General features: G+C 41.1%; 1 protein-coding gene across 1 annotated transcript in view; it reads left to right on the top strand.

Moving 5' to 3' along the window:
• ush2a (usherin) overlaps positions 1-16729 on the top strand; it is a 510724-nt gene that overhangs the window by 452668 nt on the left and 41327 nt on the right. The window lies entirely within an intron of this gene.

The raw sequence follows: 16729 nt of genomic DNA on the forward strand, positions 1-16729 counted from the left end.
ATTTGTGAAGACTGGAGCACTTTCTAACACCGCACAATTTATTTTGGAATTTTTAAAAAAAATTCTCCCCCATATTACAAGTATGGGATCCCTTATTCGGAAACCCGTTATCCAGAAAGCTCCGAATTACGGAAAGCCTGTCTCCCATAGACTCCATTTTAATCAAATAATTCAGAACTTTAAAACTGATTTCCTTTTCTCTGTAATAATAAAACAGTACCTGTACTTGATCCCAACTAAGATATAATTACCCCTTATTGGGGCAGAACAGCCCTATTGGGTTTATTTAATGGTTAAATGATTCCCTTTTTCTCTGTAATAATAAAACAGTACCTGTACTTGATCCCAACTAAGATATAATTACCCCTTATTGGGGCAGAACAGCCCTATTGGGTTTATTTCATGGTTAAATGATTCCCTTTTTCTCTGTAATAATAAAACAGTACCTGTACTTGATCCCAACTAAGATATAATTACCCCTTATTGGGGGCAGAACAGCCCTATTGGGTTTATTTAATGGTTAAATGATTCCCTTTTCTCTGTAATAATAAAACAGTACCTGTACTTGATCCCAACTAAGATATAATTACCCCTTATTGGGGGCAGAACAGCCCTATTGGGTTTATTTAATGGTTAAATGATTCCCTTTTCTCTGTAATAATAAAACAGTACCTGTACTTGATCCCAACTAAGATATAATTACCCCTTATTGGGGGCAGAACAGCCCTATTGGGTTTATTTAATGGTTAAATGATTCCCTTTTCTCTGTAATAATAAAACAGTACCTGTACTTGATCCCAACTAAGATATAATTACCCCTTATTGGGGGCAGAACAACCCTATTGGGTTTATTTCATGGTTAAATGATTCCCTTTTCTCTGTAATAATAAAACAGTACCTGTACTTGATCCCAACTAAGATATAATTACCCCTTATTGGGGGCAAAACAATCCTATTGGGTTTAATTAATGTTTTATTGATTTTTTAGTAGACTTAAGTTATGGAGATCCAAATTACGGAAAGACCCCTTATCCGGAATACCCTTGGTCCCGAGCATTCTGGATAAAGGTTCCTATACCTGTACTAAAAAAAGAGGTTTACCAGAACAAATAAATCCATCTTTCAATCTTGTTTTTATTTTTTTTATTTTTTTATTTCCCGTTGCAGATAAAGGCCTTGTGTAGTGTTTATATACGGCTGCAGTGAAGGCATGTCAGTGTAAAACACTTTGCTACAGGAACAGTTGGATGTATTAAAGCGTATAGTGGTCGTCCTTTAGCAGGGTGTCCTCTTGGGCCACATAAGCTTGTTGCTGAGACAAGACTTTGGATGTGCCTTTGCTGCTCTAAGCAGTTGTGCGAATGGAATGACTACATTTATTTATACTTCATATGTGCAGGACCTTCTAATCGCTAAAACAGCAGTGACCTCAAGGGAGCTGCTGACTGGGCAGTTAGAGTTTTTACTTTCTCCAGCTGGTACCTACTTAAAAAAGAGCAGCCTTTGCCTAAAATTACGACATAATATTCTAAATTAAGTATCGCATTATGCCGGTGACATTACGCTGTGTTTTCAAGAAAAAGCTTTTCATCATAAACTTTCTAAAGTTATTGCTGCTGCCATACTTGACGAGCATTTATGTTTGTATATGGGTTTAAAGAACTTTGGGGAGTCTCACTATTGCTGCTACTGTGCATTAATATGTTCGTATTCTAGGTATAATGTTTTTTTTTGTTTAGTATAAAGATTATACATTACGTGATCAGTGCTATGTAAAAAAAAAAATAATTATGGTTTTTATAGATAAGGTTTTTTTGTTTTTGACTTGATTTACCATAAAATAGGATATATCAAAGCACGGAATTTAGGAACATACAAGCACAGTACAAGCAAGTGATTGATTTTCTAACCAGTATGTATCTAAAGGAGGCTAAAGGTTTTACCTTTACTTTTATCTGGCCCATAAGGCAGGGGCACCTAAGCTTTTTTTACTCGTGGGCCATTATCAAATGTAAAAGAGTTGGGGAGCAACACAAGCATGAAAAAAGTTCCTGGGGTGCCAAATAAGGGCCGTTATTGGCTATTTGGTAGCCTCTATGTGGACTGGCAGCCTACAGGAGGGTCTGTTTGGCAGTACACCTGGTTTTTATGCAACCAAAACTTGCCCCCAAGTCAAAAATAACTCCCTGCTTTGAGGTCACTGGGAGCAATATCCAAGGGGTTGGGGAGCAACATGTTTCTCTCAAGCCACTGGTTAGATGCAGCCAAGGGTTCGGCTTGCTTCAGAGTTGGAAGGGGGAGCTGTCTCCCATACTAGATTAAAGTGTACCCTGGTGGTTCCAGGGGTGTCCTTTGTCCCTAGTCTTCAAAAAATGGGAAGCAACATGTACTCTGTCGCTTTGGACTCCATTTGCTAAAGGGGACGGTTAATGCTGTAGAGCCTGAAGGAAGCAGGCCTCATTAGTGCCCAAAAGTGCCGCCCCTCTCTGCCAATCCTTGCACTGGCTACCTATCATGTACAGGATCCAGTTCAAAATTCTTGTACGCGCCTACAAAGCACTCACTGATGCCGCACCCTCTATTTAACCACCATAATCCCCAAGTGCACCCCCAGACATAACCTTCGCTTTACACATGACCTCCTCTCCTCCTCACTCATCACCTCCTCTCACTCTCGCATCCAGGACTTCTCACGCGCTGCGCCCATCCTCTGGAACGCTCTTCCCCATCCCATTAGGCACTGCCAGACTCTCCAAGCCTTTAAACGGTCTCTTACAACTCACCTTTTCATTCAAGCCCATAACCTAAACCCTCAGAAATGCGATTACCCACTGAGCCCCCCTAATCTTCCCTCCACCTCTCTCGCACTTACTGTCACTTTACACACCTACATGAACTCTAACGCCATGCTAGTTACCCTGACCTTATGTCTCAACCCTCCCTTTTAGAATGTAAGCTCTTGTGAGCAGGGTTCTCCCACTAGTGTCTCCAACCCTCATCCAATGTAACTGTAACCCATTTTTGTGAATCGCTTATATGTACATGTTAACTGTGTACCGCACCACCATGAGCATCCTTCTAGGTGAACTAGTGTTTGTCAAGCATATCTTTTTTATGTGACAAATTTTTCCACTGCAAATTTTCTCAGAAGTTTCGCAAAACAATTTGATGCCACCACAACATTTTTTACATAACCGCAACTTTTTTGACGCAAGCATGACTTTTTCTTACTGTGGCAGTTTCATAAAATAAAAAAAAATTGGCCAATGGCGAAATGCCAAATTTTGCAGTGAATCCATTTCTGGCAAAAAAATTTGCTCATCACTAGAGCAGATATAAGGTCATATAATATATGGTTTTTTCATATCAAAATAGGGGTGACTCTTTAGGTCCTTTCACATAGGGATAGATAGCAGCTATAGCAAAGCAATATGGCAGCACTAGGGCAAGATGAGATATGTCAACCAGTTACCCAACAAATCCTTCAGGCTGGGTACAAGTGCCAGTACCCAATGACCAACAAATAAAATGAGGAATTTAGCCAATAATTAAACCATAAAAATACACTGCATTCGTTTATTATCAAAATGTAAAATAAAATATTATCTCTTGAGGGATTACCAAAATATATTGAGATAAAGTGAACTGCAATTATTAACAAATAATGTCCATGTTTAAAAAAAGCTGCTATTAACAAATGTAAACACAAATTTTTGGTTAAATAAAAAACTGCAGTAGACCACTATTTTCAGAAAAAATTGTAATTGCAAAAGTCTGTGGAAACTCATACTGAGCAGGTTGAAATGATCCAAAATGAAATGAATAGAAACTACATTGAATATGAAACCTGATTGGCAGATTTATTTATTTTGACCAATTATGACCCTTAGGGGCACATTTACTAATCCACGAACACTCCAAGCATTTGTTCGATGGGACTATTTTCAGCGACTTTTTCGTACCTTGCATATTTTCGACGATTTTTTCGTTATTTTGTGCGACTTTTTCGTACTGTGCGTTAAAAATTATGCAACAAAATCATATTGTCGCAACGAGTAGGAAAGTTTGGGATTCATTCAAGCTTCATTATCGTGACTTTCCTTGGGCCAGGTTGGAGCTGCAGAGTGCCATTGAGCCCTATGGGAGACTTTCCTTGGGCCGGGTTGGAGCTGCAGAGTGCCATTGAGCCCTATGGGAGACTTTCCTTGGGCCAGGTTGGAGCTGCAGAGTGCCATTGAGCCCTATGGGAGACTTTCCTTGGGCCGGGTTGGAGCTGCAGAGTGCCATTGAGCCCTATGGGAGACTTTCCTTGGGCCAGGTTGGAGCTGCAGAGTGCCATTGAGCCCTATGGGAGACTTTCCTTGGGCCGGGTTGGAGCTGCAGAGTGCCATTGAGCCCTATGGGAGGCTTTCCTTGGGCCGGGTTGGAGCTGCAGAGTGCCATTGAGCCCTATGGGAGACTTTCCTTGGGCCAGGTTGGAGCTGCAGAGTGCCATTGAGCCCTATGGGAGACTTTCCTTGGGCCAGGTTGGAGCTGCAGAGTGCCATTGAGCCCTATGGGAGGCTTTCCTTGGGCCGGGTTGGAGCTGCAGAGTGCCATTGAGCCCTATGGGAGACTTTCCTTGGGCCAGGTTGGAGCTGCAGAGTGCCATTGAGCCCTATGGGAGACTTTCCTTGGGCCAGGTTGGAGCTGCAGAGTGCCATTGAGCCCTATGGGAGACTTTCCTTGGGTCGGGTTGGAGCTGCAGAGTGCCATTGAGCCCTATGGGAGACTTTCCTTGGGCCGGGTTGGAGCTGCAGAGTGCCATTGAGCCCTATGGGAGACTTTCCTTGGGCCAGGTTGGAGCTGCAGAGTGCCATTGAGCCCTATGGGAGACTTTCCTTGGGCCGGGTTGGAGCTGCAGAGTGCCATTGAGCCCTATGGGAGGCTTTCCTTGGGCCGGGTTGGAGCTGCAGAGTGCCATTGAGCCCTATGGGAGACTTTCCTTGGGCCGGGTTGGAGCTGCAGAGTGCCATTGAGCCCTATGGGAGACTTTCCTTGGGCCGGGTTGGAGCTGCAGAGTGCCATTGAGCCCTATGGGAGGCTTTCCTTGGGCCGGGTTGGAGCTGCAGAGTGCCATTGAGCCCTATGGGAGGCTTTCCTTGGGCCGGGTTGGAGCTGCAGAGTGCCATTGAGCCCTATGGGAGGCTTTCCTTGGGCCGGGTTGGAGCTGCAGAGTGCCATTGAGCCCTATGGGAGGCTTTCCTTGGGCCGGGTTGGAGCTGCAGAGTGCCATTGAGCCCTATGGGAGACTTTCCTTGGGCCGGGTTGGAGCTGCAGAGTGCCATTGAGCCCTATGGGAGACTTTCCTTGGGCCGGGTTGGAGCTGCAGAGTGCCATTGAGCCCTATGGGAGACTTTCCTTGGGCCGGGTTGGAGCTGCAGAGTGCCATTGAGCCCTATGGGAGACTTTCCTTGGGCCGGGTTGGAGCTGCAGAGTGCCATTGAGCCCTATGGGAGACTTTCCTTGGGCCGGGTTGGAGCTGCAGAGTGCCATTGAGCCCTATGGGAGACTTTCCTTGGGCCAGGTTGGAGCTGCAGAGTGCCATTGAGCCCTATGGGAGGCTTTCCTTGGGCCAGGTTGGAGCTGCAGAGTGCCATTGAGCCCTATGGGAGACTTTCCTTGGGCCAGGTTGGCGCTGCAGAGTGCCATTGAGCCCTATGGGAGACTTTCCTTGGGCCAGGTTGGGGCTGCAGAGTGCCATTGAGCCCTATGGGAGACTTTCCTTGGGCCGGGTTGGAGCTGCAGAGTGCCATTGAGCCCTATGGGAGACTTTCCTTGGGCCGGGTTGGAGCTGCAGAATGCCATTGAGCCCTATGGGAGACTTTCCTTGGGCCGGGTTGGCGCTGCAGAGTGCCATTGAGCCCTATGGGAGGCTTCCAAAATGATGCACTGAAGGATCAAAGTCAGAAAGGTTTTCCTGCATTTTACTATCGTTCGGTACGAAAATTTCGTGACTTTCAGATCGCCAATACAATATTATCATGACTAATACGATTTTTTTGTAAGCATATTCATGATATTTGTGATCTTAAGAAATTATCGTATCCAATGCGAATTTTTCCCATTCGGGATTCGAACTTGTGTTTTAATGAATCGGCCCCTTAGTATTGATTTGAGTGCAGTTTTAGTACAAACAATAAAATAATAACAAAATATGCAAGGTCATACTGGTCTAGAAGCCTCTTTAAATGCCCTTTTCCTTGTATAATTTGAAATAAAGCCGCGTATCCTTTTCAGTAAAAAGTCTTCGGCTTATTTACCTTTCAGTCAAGTAATAAAGTTTTTGTGTGCTTGAAAAGAAAGCCATTGATAAGGTAGAAAAGTGCTGGGCCAGCAGATCAATAGATTAAAAATGACCAGATTACTTTAGGCAGCCCTCTACCTGCGCCCAATTTGTCTAGTGAGTCTCTAAACTGAGTTCTATTGACATCCACAAATCAATTCTCATCTTGATTGTTTCCAGCAAACAAAAACCCTTTGACCCACTGCCATTTTGTCCACTTCAAGCAGTCAGACATGTTATCGAGGTCTTTTACCTGTTATAAAATTGTCAGCTGCGCTTTGCCGAACACCATTGTTAAGGAATCTGAAGACACGGCAGATTACGATTTCTCTCAAAGAAATGTTTTGATGAATCAGGAAGGTGAGACAAGTTTTCATTGTTTATCCTTTTAATGAAATAATGGATGCTAAACCGGTGCGTTTCTTGATTGAAATCCTTACTTTTTTTTTTTTTTTTTTTTTTAATTAAACGCTGAAGGGACACAACTGAAAATATTGGATTACATTTAAATAACTTGAAAGTCATGGAGCAGTAATTAACGAAGGACAAATCCCCCTCCAACAGCACAATATGTATATTGTAATACTATAAACCATTCATTTTATGTGTTCTAGGAAATCGTTTATATATATCATTTGTATGAATGTGCCATTATTTTGGCAAAATAGTTTGGTTCTTGAGTTTGAGGTACTGTATGTTATTGTCTTCTAGCACAGCATAATTGCCATTGGTATGGTCTTTACAAGAGTAGAATTGGGGATTGGTATAGTCCTTTAGAAGAGCAGAATTGGGGATTGGTATAGTCCTTTACAAGAGTAGAATTGGGGATTGGTATAGTCCTTTACAAGAGTAGAATTGGGGATTGGTATAGTCCTTTAGAAGAGCAGAATTGGGGATTGGTATAGTCCTTTACAAGAGCAGAATTGGGGATTGTTATAGTCCTTTTGAAAAGCAGAATTGGGGATTGGTATAGTCCTTTACAAGAGTAGAATTGGGGATTGGTATAGTCCTTTTGAAAAGCAGAATTGGGGATTGGTATAGTCCTTTACAAGAGTAGAATTGGGGATTGGTATAATCCTTTACAAGAGTAGAATTGGGGATTGGTATAGTCCTTTAGAAGAGCAGAACTGGGGATTGGTATCATCTTCTACCGGGCCAATGGCTCAATTTTCTAAAAGAGCAGATTTGGGGAAAGGTCTGGTCTTGTGCTAGATCATAATTGGAAAATGGTATCATATTCTAGTTGACCAGAACAGGTTAACAGTATGGTCTTGTATAGTGATGAGTGAATCTGTCCCGTTTCGCTTCGCCGAAAAATTTGGGAATCTTTCAAAAGATTCGCAAAATGGTGAAAAATTCACAAAACGGCGAAAATTGTCTATTCTTTTGTTGCCCGCAGCTATTCTTTTGTTGCCCATGGCTATTCTTTTGTTGCCCGTGGCTATTCTTTTGACGCCCACGACGCCCCCGTTCTTTGGACGCACGGGGTGAATTTTTCTGTGCCAAATTTTTTCATCTGTTTCGCAAAACAATTTTTGGATGCAAATCCATGCCTGGTGAAACATTTCGCCCATCACTAGTCTTCTAGAAGAGCAGATTTGGGGAATGGTATAGTCTTCTTGCTGGTATAAATTTGGCTATAGTATGGTCTTCTAGAAGTGCAGAAGCAAAAATGGCAATAGTATGGTCTTCTAGCAGAACTGAGGAATGGTATGGCCTTCAGACAGAGTAGAATTGGGGGAGCGGAACTGTGCAATGGTATAGTCTTTTAGCCAAACATAGTTGGGTAATGGAATGGGCTTTTAGCTGTAAAGAGTTGAGTAATTGCATAATTCTAGCTAAGCAGAGTTGGTTAATTGTATAGTGGTCTAGCCGAGCAGAATTGTGAATTGGTATAGCCTTCTATCTGAGCAGAATTGGGGAATGTATGTCTGGTAACAGAGCAGAATGGCTTGGCTAATATTACATATTGAGCTTTAACTGCCAACGTTGCACATTACAAATCACTAAAAGACTCCTTACATTTAATGAATGGGATTGGCAAGAAAACACAATGTATACTTTCACACTGATGTACGCGTGCAATTTTAGACCCCGCCCAAAAAAGTTGGCACACTGCAATTGCGTTTTCATGCTATTTCCAATAATTTTAGTGGGAAGTCATTTTTAGGAAGCTGTGGAAGAAAATACCTTACCTATATAAGTAGCCTAACTAGAAGTGTGCTCTCCTCTATTTGACCATTTCTGGGTATCAGTGGCCATCCCAAAGAAAGAACAATTGCTACAAGCACTGAATCTCCCACAAACCTGCAAAACATCCAGTACTCCTTTCTAAATGGTGATGTCCCCATCTCTTGGAAGATGAGCTACAACTCCCTGCATCCCCTGACACCCTCCCCTTTACCTTTTTCTACAATAAATGTTCCCATCACCTTTGTTAACAAAAAGTAATTTCTTTAAAACATGACAAATACGTGAAACTTGTAACGAGAATATACTGGAACCTCATAATGGTCAAAAAGTCCGACCGTATCCTTCCGTCGTGAACTATCCAGCTCCAGGATCCGTGTATTTTATCATGAATTAAGAGTAGCGCGAGTTTCTTGCAGTTAATGGCTTGATTCTATTTCAAACTGTGATCAGTTCCAGTAGCTTCTGAAGGCTCTTAAAACCGTAACCCCCACAATTCATGCTGAAGGAGTAATCTGGAGGTGTATCAGACAAATCACTTTAATAAAAATAAAGTGGATTAAAAACTACAGAAGAGAAACACATGGGCAGTGATATGGAAAGAATGTACATTCTGAGCCCATTTCCTATTTAGTCGGTTCATTTTGCCATTAAGGCCATTTCTTGACAGTCATTCTTTTTTTTTTTTTTTTTTTTTTAGTTTTTCTGTTTGACTAACAGAGAAAATCTTAAATACTGACAGAAAACTCAAGTGGCTCGTGAATTTTATGAAGTCATTTCACTAAAGTAAAATTAAATCAAGTCCATATACTTTCACAGGCAACCTGCGATTTTTATTTGGCCAGTTAATAAAACTATTATTTCTATTTGGAGTTACTATTCTGATGTCTGATTGCCACCTTTGGGGTTTAATCTCCCATCGTGCTGGGCCCTTTAAAACCATTTCAAACTATATAAACGCAGTTATATATAACGCTATTAGACTGCAGCCCCACCTGAGTATATATACAGATTTAATGGCATATTTAGTGACATGGAAAATGAAAACCATCTTAGATTTAGGTCCATAAAAGCAAGAAATTCATTTTAGGAGAAAATGTCTAAAGCCAGAGACCTAAAAAATCCGGAATGAAAAAGCATTTGTGGGAAACAGTCGCAAATAGCGCAACTTTTTCCAACTTGTTGCGCAATAGCCACAACTTTTTTTAATTATTACCCCTGCCCCCCAGTTCTGACGCCTTTGACCAAGGTTCCACCCTATTCCAATTAAGCAATTGAGCAATTTTCGGCTGCCGCTCAATAGTGCACAATGTCAGAAAGAACATAGGCGTATTGAACTTTTTGGGGTCGGGAAAGGGTGGGTTAAGGACGGCACTTAATACTTCCTAATTATTTTGTGGAATGCTTTGAAAATCTTTCACTAAAATCCGTTCAATACATTTTTTTGGGGCTGTTTTACTAGTAGAGAACCCAAAATACAGTTTTTAAATTTGCCCAAATTGGTTGATTAGTCCTAGACTGTTAGTTAGAGCATGGTGTTTCCTTTAAACACCCTCCCATTTGGTTAGTGAATTTTGTACCTCTATCTTCTCAGTTCCCTTCTTCACCCACCTGCTGGCCCATCCCCAGTGTCGGACTGGGACCCCAGGGGCCCACCAGAAAACCTTGGACCATAGGCCCACGCTCCAAACTTTTTTCCTCTTTTCCTCGCCCAACCTCTTTATTCTCCTAGTCTCTTTTATTTACACGCTAGCATCTATTCTTCCATCTATTTCTCCTCTTTCTTCCCATTCAGAAATAGGGAATGACCATGAAGTAGGCTAAATGGGCAGGAGCAGGAGGGCACACTGACACCTGGGCCCCCCGGGAGTTTTCCTGGTATCCTGGTGGGCCAGTCTGTCACTGCCCATCCCATAAACATATAGAGCAATTGCTAATTGGATGAATATTCTCCAGTTTTCTTGTTGACCATAACTTTAGAATACTGTCGGGGTTAGTCAACTTCATAGCTCTTATTGTATGTTTTTGGAAACTAAGGTGTTGACCACTGTTAGTAAGACTTTCTTAAGCAGTATACAAAAAATCTAACTTATAAAAAGTATAACTTTTATACACAGCTTAACTTAATTTTTGTTAAACTATGCTTATTGCTCTGACTATGGTGCTGATGCCTGGATAGACCTTATGGTAATATACGTTGATATTTATTTAGTACCTGGTCACCAGGTGGAGCTGTGGAACTGTCACTTTTGGTCACATGGTTTGGTGGGGGTGATAGGCTTATGGATTTATATGGTCATACATTCACCAAAGGAAGGACCCAAGTGGTCCAAAACATGTATTAAGTATCTCTAAATAAAGTCTAACACAAAGTTGCACTGTCAGAGCTCTCCAGTGGATTCTATTTGATGTCTCGGGACTAGTAGGAAATATGAGGCCCAAATACTTGAATGAAGTTTGCGTTTGTGTGCAACTAGATGTTACTGTTTAAATTTCTACATTTAAGTAAAGATTAGTGTAGGTTGGCCTGCTCTTCTACATGGAGTGCTTTGGGTTGGAGGCCTGTGTATTATGCAAGATAGGGTGCGCTTTGATTGCAAGTAGCAAGCAGAAACTGAAACATAGCAGAGAGGATCACTGCCATCAATTGATCCTCAGATACCTAAGATAAATGTTGCTTTTATTTCAGAATATAATTCTGCCTAAATTTAATTTATGCCCCGGCGTACGTACGCAAAGCAGCGTACGTATGCATACCCAATAAATGTGCCACACTTCCGCATTGCCCGGCTTAGACACGGTCCACCAGAAATCCACGGGGGATCGACTGGTGGACCGTGATCAATGTTTTGGCCACACAACAAGGCATTGCATATCGCCCAACTTTAAAATAATTCACAAAGAGATGGAGATCACTGTATTGTAAGATATCCAACACAGCAGTCTATCTCTCAGCATCAATATTGCACCATGGACCTTATTGCACTGCTTAGCGCTCTACTAAAGCATCAGGGAACAGTGTAGATGAACCATAATAGGACCACTCCAAGGGTAAGGTTGGACCATGGCCTGCTAGCTTCCCCAGGTTCCTGGCTTCACCTTACTGAAGGCTCTTCGGGATATCCACCCCCTCAATAGTTCGGAGTCCAAAGACACATGGACAGTCCCCTTCCAAAGGGCATAGATTGCACTTCCCCTGAGCAGGGATAAACTCCTTTGCATCTCAGTCTGGGAATTTAAACTGCTCTAGAAACCAGACAGCCATTAGGGAGTCAAGATGGAATACAAATAGTAGGGGGTCTTCATAGAAAAATAAGCAATAAAAACACTTATTATTATTAATAACATTTATTTATAAAGCGCCAACATATCCCGCAGCGCTGTACAATAAGTGGGTTTCATACATTGGACATACAGAGTAACATATAAAGCAATCAATAACTGATACAAGAGGTGAAGAGAGCCCTGCCCAAAAGAGCTTACAATCTACAAGGAGAAAGGGTTGAGACACTTCATATAATAAGTTAATTTGAACCTTCCTATAAATACTTTACAATTAATTTAGACCTAACTGTGGGTTTTTCAGCCCTTCTATATTTCAAATTTTGAATCCAATCATAGTGGCTTGGGAAGCCGCTGTATTTTTATTATCCCCCCATCATTACACTCACTTATCCTTCTCATAAGTTTCTTAAGCTGCTTATTAATCACTTTTAACAATAATGATTTAATACTAATTCCTGTCATTTATAAAAAATACTAATTCCTGTCATTTATAATATTTAGAACTTAATGGTGTTCTGTGAATTTAGAGATTCCACATTTTTAACATTAAAAAATAAATGTTTATACCTATTTTTGTATGTTTTTTTTTTTTATAATGACCATTGCAGCCTATTTGTAAAGCCTGCAAAATACATTTTTTAACCAGCATAGAAACTAAAATTCTTATATGGAAACTGAATGCTTTGTTTCTTGGATCAAAATGATAGAAAAAGAATATGTGTTGAATTGTGTTGGGCGAGATAATTTGACAGACATGGATACGCGGCGAATTTCCATATTTCACCATTGGCGAATTTTTCTACGAAACGGGTGACAAAATTTGCCTCGGAAAAATTCACAGCACGTTCTCAGTTTGTGAATTTTTCACTGTTTCGCGAATCTTTGAAAAGATTTGCCTCGAAAAAATTTGCAGTGCAACAAACCATTGTCACCCACATCAAAAAATGTCACCGTGTCAAAAACAATATTTTCACCATTTCTCTCTTCAAAGATTCTCACATTTTTCACCAAAGCAAAACGAGACAGATTCGCTCATCACTAATGTTGAATGAATTCAAATTAAATATTTTCCTAATAATATTGCTATAACATTTGTAAGCATTAGTATAATATACTGTATAAACAGGTATGGGATCCCTTATCCGGAAACCCGTTATCCAGAAAGTTCCGAATTACAAAAGGCCATCTCCCATAGACTCCATTATAAGCAAATAATTCTAATTTTTAAAAATGATTTCCCTTTTCTCTGTAATAATAAAACAGTACCTGTACTTGATCCCAACTAAGATATAATTACCCCTTATTGGGGCAGAACAGCCCTATTGGGTTTATTTAATGGTTAAATGATTCCCTTTTCTCTGTAATAATAAAACAGTACCTGTACTTGATCCCAACTAAGATATAATTACCCCTTATTGGGGCAGAACAGCCCTATTGGGTTTATTTAATGGTTAAATGATTCCCTTTTCTCTGTAATAATAAAACAGTACCTGTACTTGATCCCAACTAAGATATAATTACCCCTTATTGGGGCAGAACAGCCCTATTGGGTTTATTTAATGGTTAAATGATTCCCTTTTCTCTGTAATAATAAAACAGTACCTGTACTTGATCCCAACTAAGATATAATTACCCCTTATTGGGGGCAGAACAGCCCTATTGGGTTTATTTAATGGTTAAATGATTCCCTTTTCTCTTTAATAATAAAACAGTACCTGTACTTGATCCCAACTAAGATATAAATAATCCTTATTGTTTCGTCATTGCTTCACAAAACGGATGAAAAAAATTGCAGCGGAAAAATTCGCTGTGTGTCCAAAAATTGTTGCGGGTGACAAAATACTGTAATAGCCCCATGACAAAATAATAGCCGCGGGCAACGAAATAATAGCCACGCGACTAAATAATAGCCGCGGGCGACAAAAGAATAGCCACACGACAAAAGAATAGCCGCGGGCGACGATTTGTTTTTGGCGCGCAACATTTTCGCCGTTTCGCAAATTTTACGCTGCTTCGTGAATCTTTTGAATGATTCAGGAATTTTTCGGCGAAGCGAAACGGGACAGATTCGCTCATCACTACTCTCCATACTACTATAAATACAGACAAAGTCAAGCTAAAAAGCTCATTCCAATCATATTTATTGCAAAATTAATTTGCCGCGTTTTTATGCCACACATGAAGCCCAGTCCTGGCTCTGTATCCCAACCCGAGCCTTGTAATTTCCCATTAAGAAGTCGCCTTTCCTGCGCCGTTGCCGTCGTGAAAGGTTCCGTTTTTAGGAATCTCGGCTATAAATGTTTATTAAAAGGATTCCTAATGAAATCAGTTTTGTTATGTTTTTAATAGGCGCCTTGAGTACGTTAGGCGAATGAATGAAGGTTGTTAATCATTAACTACTCCGGCTGCAAAAAGTATTTGATAGTATTGCCATCTAGGGGCCGAAGTGAAGTCTCTACACTGAAATAAACTGTAATTGAACAGGTGCGGCAATTGACAATATACATATGTTTTTGTTTTATAGCCCACATGCTTTCCATGTTTCTTATGATAAAAGACACTTCTAAATGCCCCAAAGCAGCCGACACTTTTATATATAATCTGTTAGAGGTGATTACTATTTGCATTTGAGCTTAGGAATCTTCAACAGCGTCAACTTTATTGTCTCACCCAAAAAAAAAAAAAACCCTCCCTGTATATATTTTCTGCATTATTCATCTTGCGTGTGTTTGTCCAGTTAAAGAGCAAACAAATCATGTATCAAGCAGAATTATACCCCCTCAATGTGCCGGAGAATACATTTGAATTTTTCATGAGGCAACATTTCATATTTTAAAAAGTAAATTAAGATGTCTGCAAATGTTGACGTGTTTGGCTGTGGCGGTGCTGAAATATTAAACAGTTTGGAAATCTTCGTATGTTGTGGAATATAGAGGAAGAGAGAAATATGGACAGGGTCGGACTGGGTTACCGGGATACTGGGAAAAAACGCGGTGGGCCCAGGGGCGGGCCAAGCCGACTGGGCGCCCTAGGCAACCCGGTCGGCCACCTTGCCCCTGCACCTTCCTCATTTGCCCCCCTCCGCCCTTTGGCGCACATGCGCAGTTGAACGCGGGGGGCGGCGTTCGCGTTGCGATTCACCACCGCGTAAGGACAAGCGGAGGGGGCAATGACTAAAGAGGGCGGACTAGGGGTAGGCAGGAGAGGCTGCCTGGCGCCCCCCAATCGTTGCACCCTAGGCAGCTGCCTCTTCTGCCTACCCCTAGTTCCGGCCCTGGGGGGGCCCCAACCCTGGCCAGACCCTACCCAGACCTGATCCCTGTTACTGCTCCCCCGGCTGCCGGTATCCTCCCCTGACGCGTTTCACTTGTGTAATCAGGGAAGGATGTCGGGTGGATGGCGGGGGGTAAGGGAGGAGCAGCGGGGGATGCGGCCGGCGGGGGCACCTTGGAAGGTGCTAGGTCCCTGGGGAAACAGTCCCGGTGGGCTCTGCACCCCCCCCGACCGACCCTGAATATGGAACGTTCCCTATAATAATAGAGTCGATGCTGGATGAATTTCTTGAAATGTTTTCGGTGGGTGCAAAATATTAAAAAAAAACAAAGTTACATTAATATTACTCCCTATTGTAAAATACAGGTATATAATACCAAGGAGTTTCATGGCCATATAAAGGCAGGAGGTTATAGAGAAAGTGCTTTTACGTGGGGGCATTTAATAAAGGTTGCATTTATTTCACAATTTATTACGCGACAAATCTGTGACAAATCCAAAAAAAAAAATGACGCCATCTAAAAGTTTTTGAGGTCATGTCGAAGTCAGTGGCAGATTTGTCCTTTGACAAAGATCTTACTTGGCGTTGTGGTTTTAAAGGTTTTCGTGGGGGGGGTTTTCTGCTTTCATTTCAAGATTTTCACATTTTTTCTGCATCTTTTGTTGTTTGCCCTTTTTTTTTAAAAGGCTGGTTTAATATATCACTTGGCATTTGTAGTATTAGAGTAAATGAGTGTAGCCGTGGTTTCAAAACCTCTAAAACCACAAAAATGAGAATGTTAATAAGTGGGCCTCCCCATATCTTTATATATTACAACAGCGGGTAGCTTGTTTTTTTTTCTTTTTAACAAAAATCTTTTATAAGGGTACATTTCTACAACGTTTATGGTTCTTGTGTATTTTATAGATGTTGCATATTTTGAAGCCCTACCTGGCTGTTAGTTTTATGTATTCAACATTTATCTATACAAGAATAGGACATTCTATAACATACTAAAAGTTAACGTAAAGGTGAACTACCCCTTTAAAGTAATCATTATAATTACAGGTATAGGACCCGTTATCCAGAATGCTCGGGACCAAGGGTATTCCGGATAAGGGGTCTTTCTGTAATTTGGATCTCCATACCGTAAGTCTGCTGAAAAATCAATTAAACATTAATTAACTCCCATAGGATTGTTTTGCACCCAATAAGGATTATTTATATCTTAGTTGGGATCAAGTACAGGTACTGTTTTATTATTACAGAGAAAAGGGAATCATTTAACCATTAAATAAACCCAATAGGGCTGTTCTGCCCCCAATAAGGGGTAATTATATCTTAGTTGGGATCAAGTACAGGTACTGTTTTATTATTACAGAGAAAAGGGAATCATTTAACCATTAAATAAACCCAATAGGGCTGTTCTGCCCCCAATAAGGGGTAATTATATCTTAGTTGGGATCAAGTACAGGTACTGTTTTATTATTACAGAGAAAAAGGAAATCAGTTTTAAAAGTCTGAATTTTTTTGATTAAATGGAGTCTATGGGAGACAGGCTTTCCGTAATTTGGAGCTTTCTGGATAATGGGTTTCTGGATAAGGGGTCCGATACCTGTATAATCTGTCTGACCACCCTTTTTTTTTGACTGGCTAGCTTGGTTAATTTGACATTG

The sequence above is a fragment of the Xenopus tropicalis genome, chromosome 5 (assembly GCF_000004195.4).
Source record: "Xenopus tropicalis strain Nigerian chromosome 5, UCB_Xtro_10.0, whole genome shotgun sequence".
In the NCBI taxonomy this organism is placed as follows: domain Eukaryota; kingdom Metazoa; phylum Chordata; class Amphibia; order Anura; family Pipidae; genus Xenopus; species Xenopus tropicalis.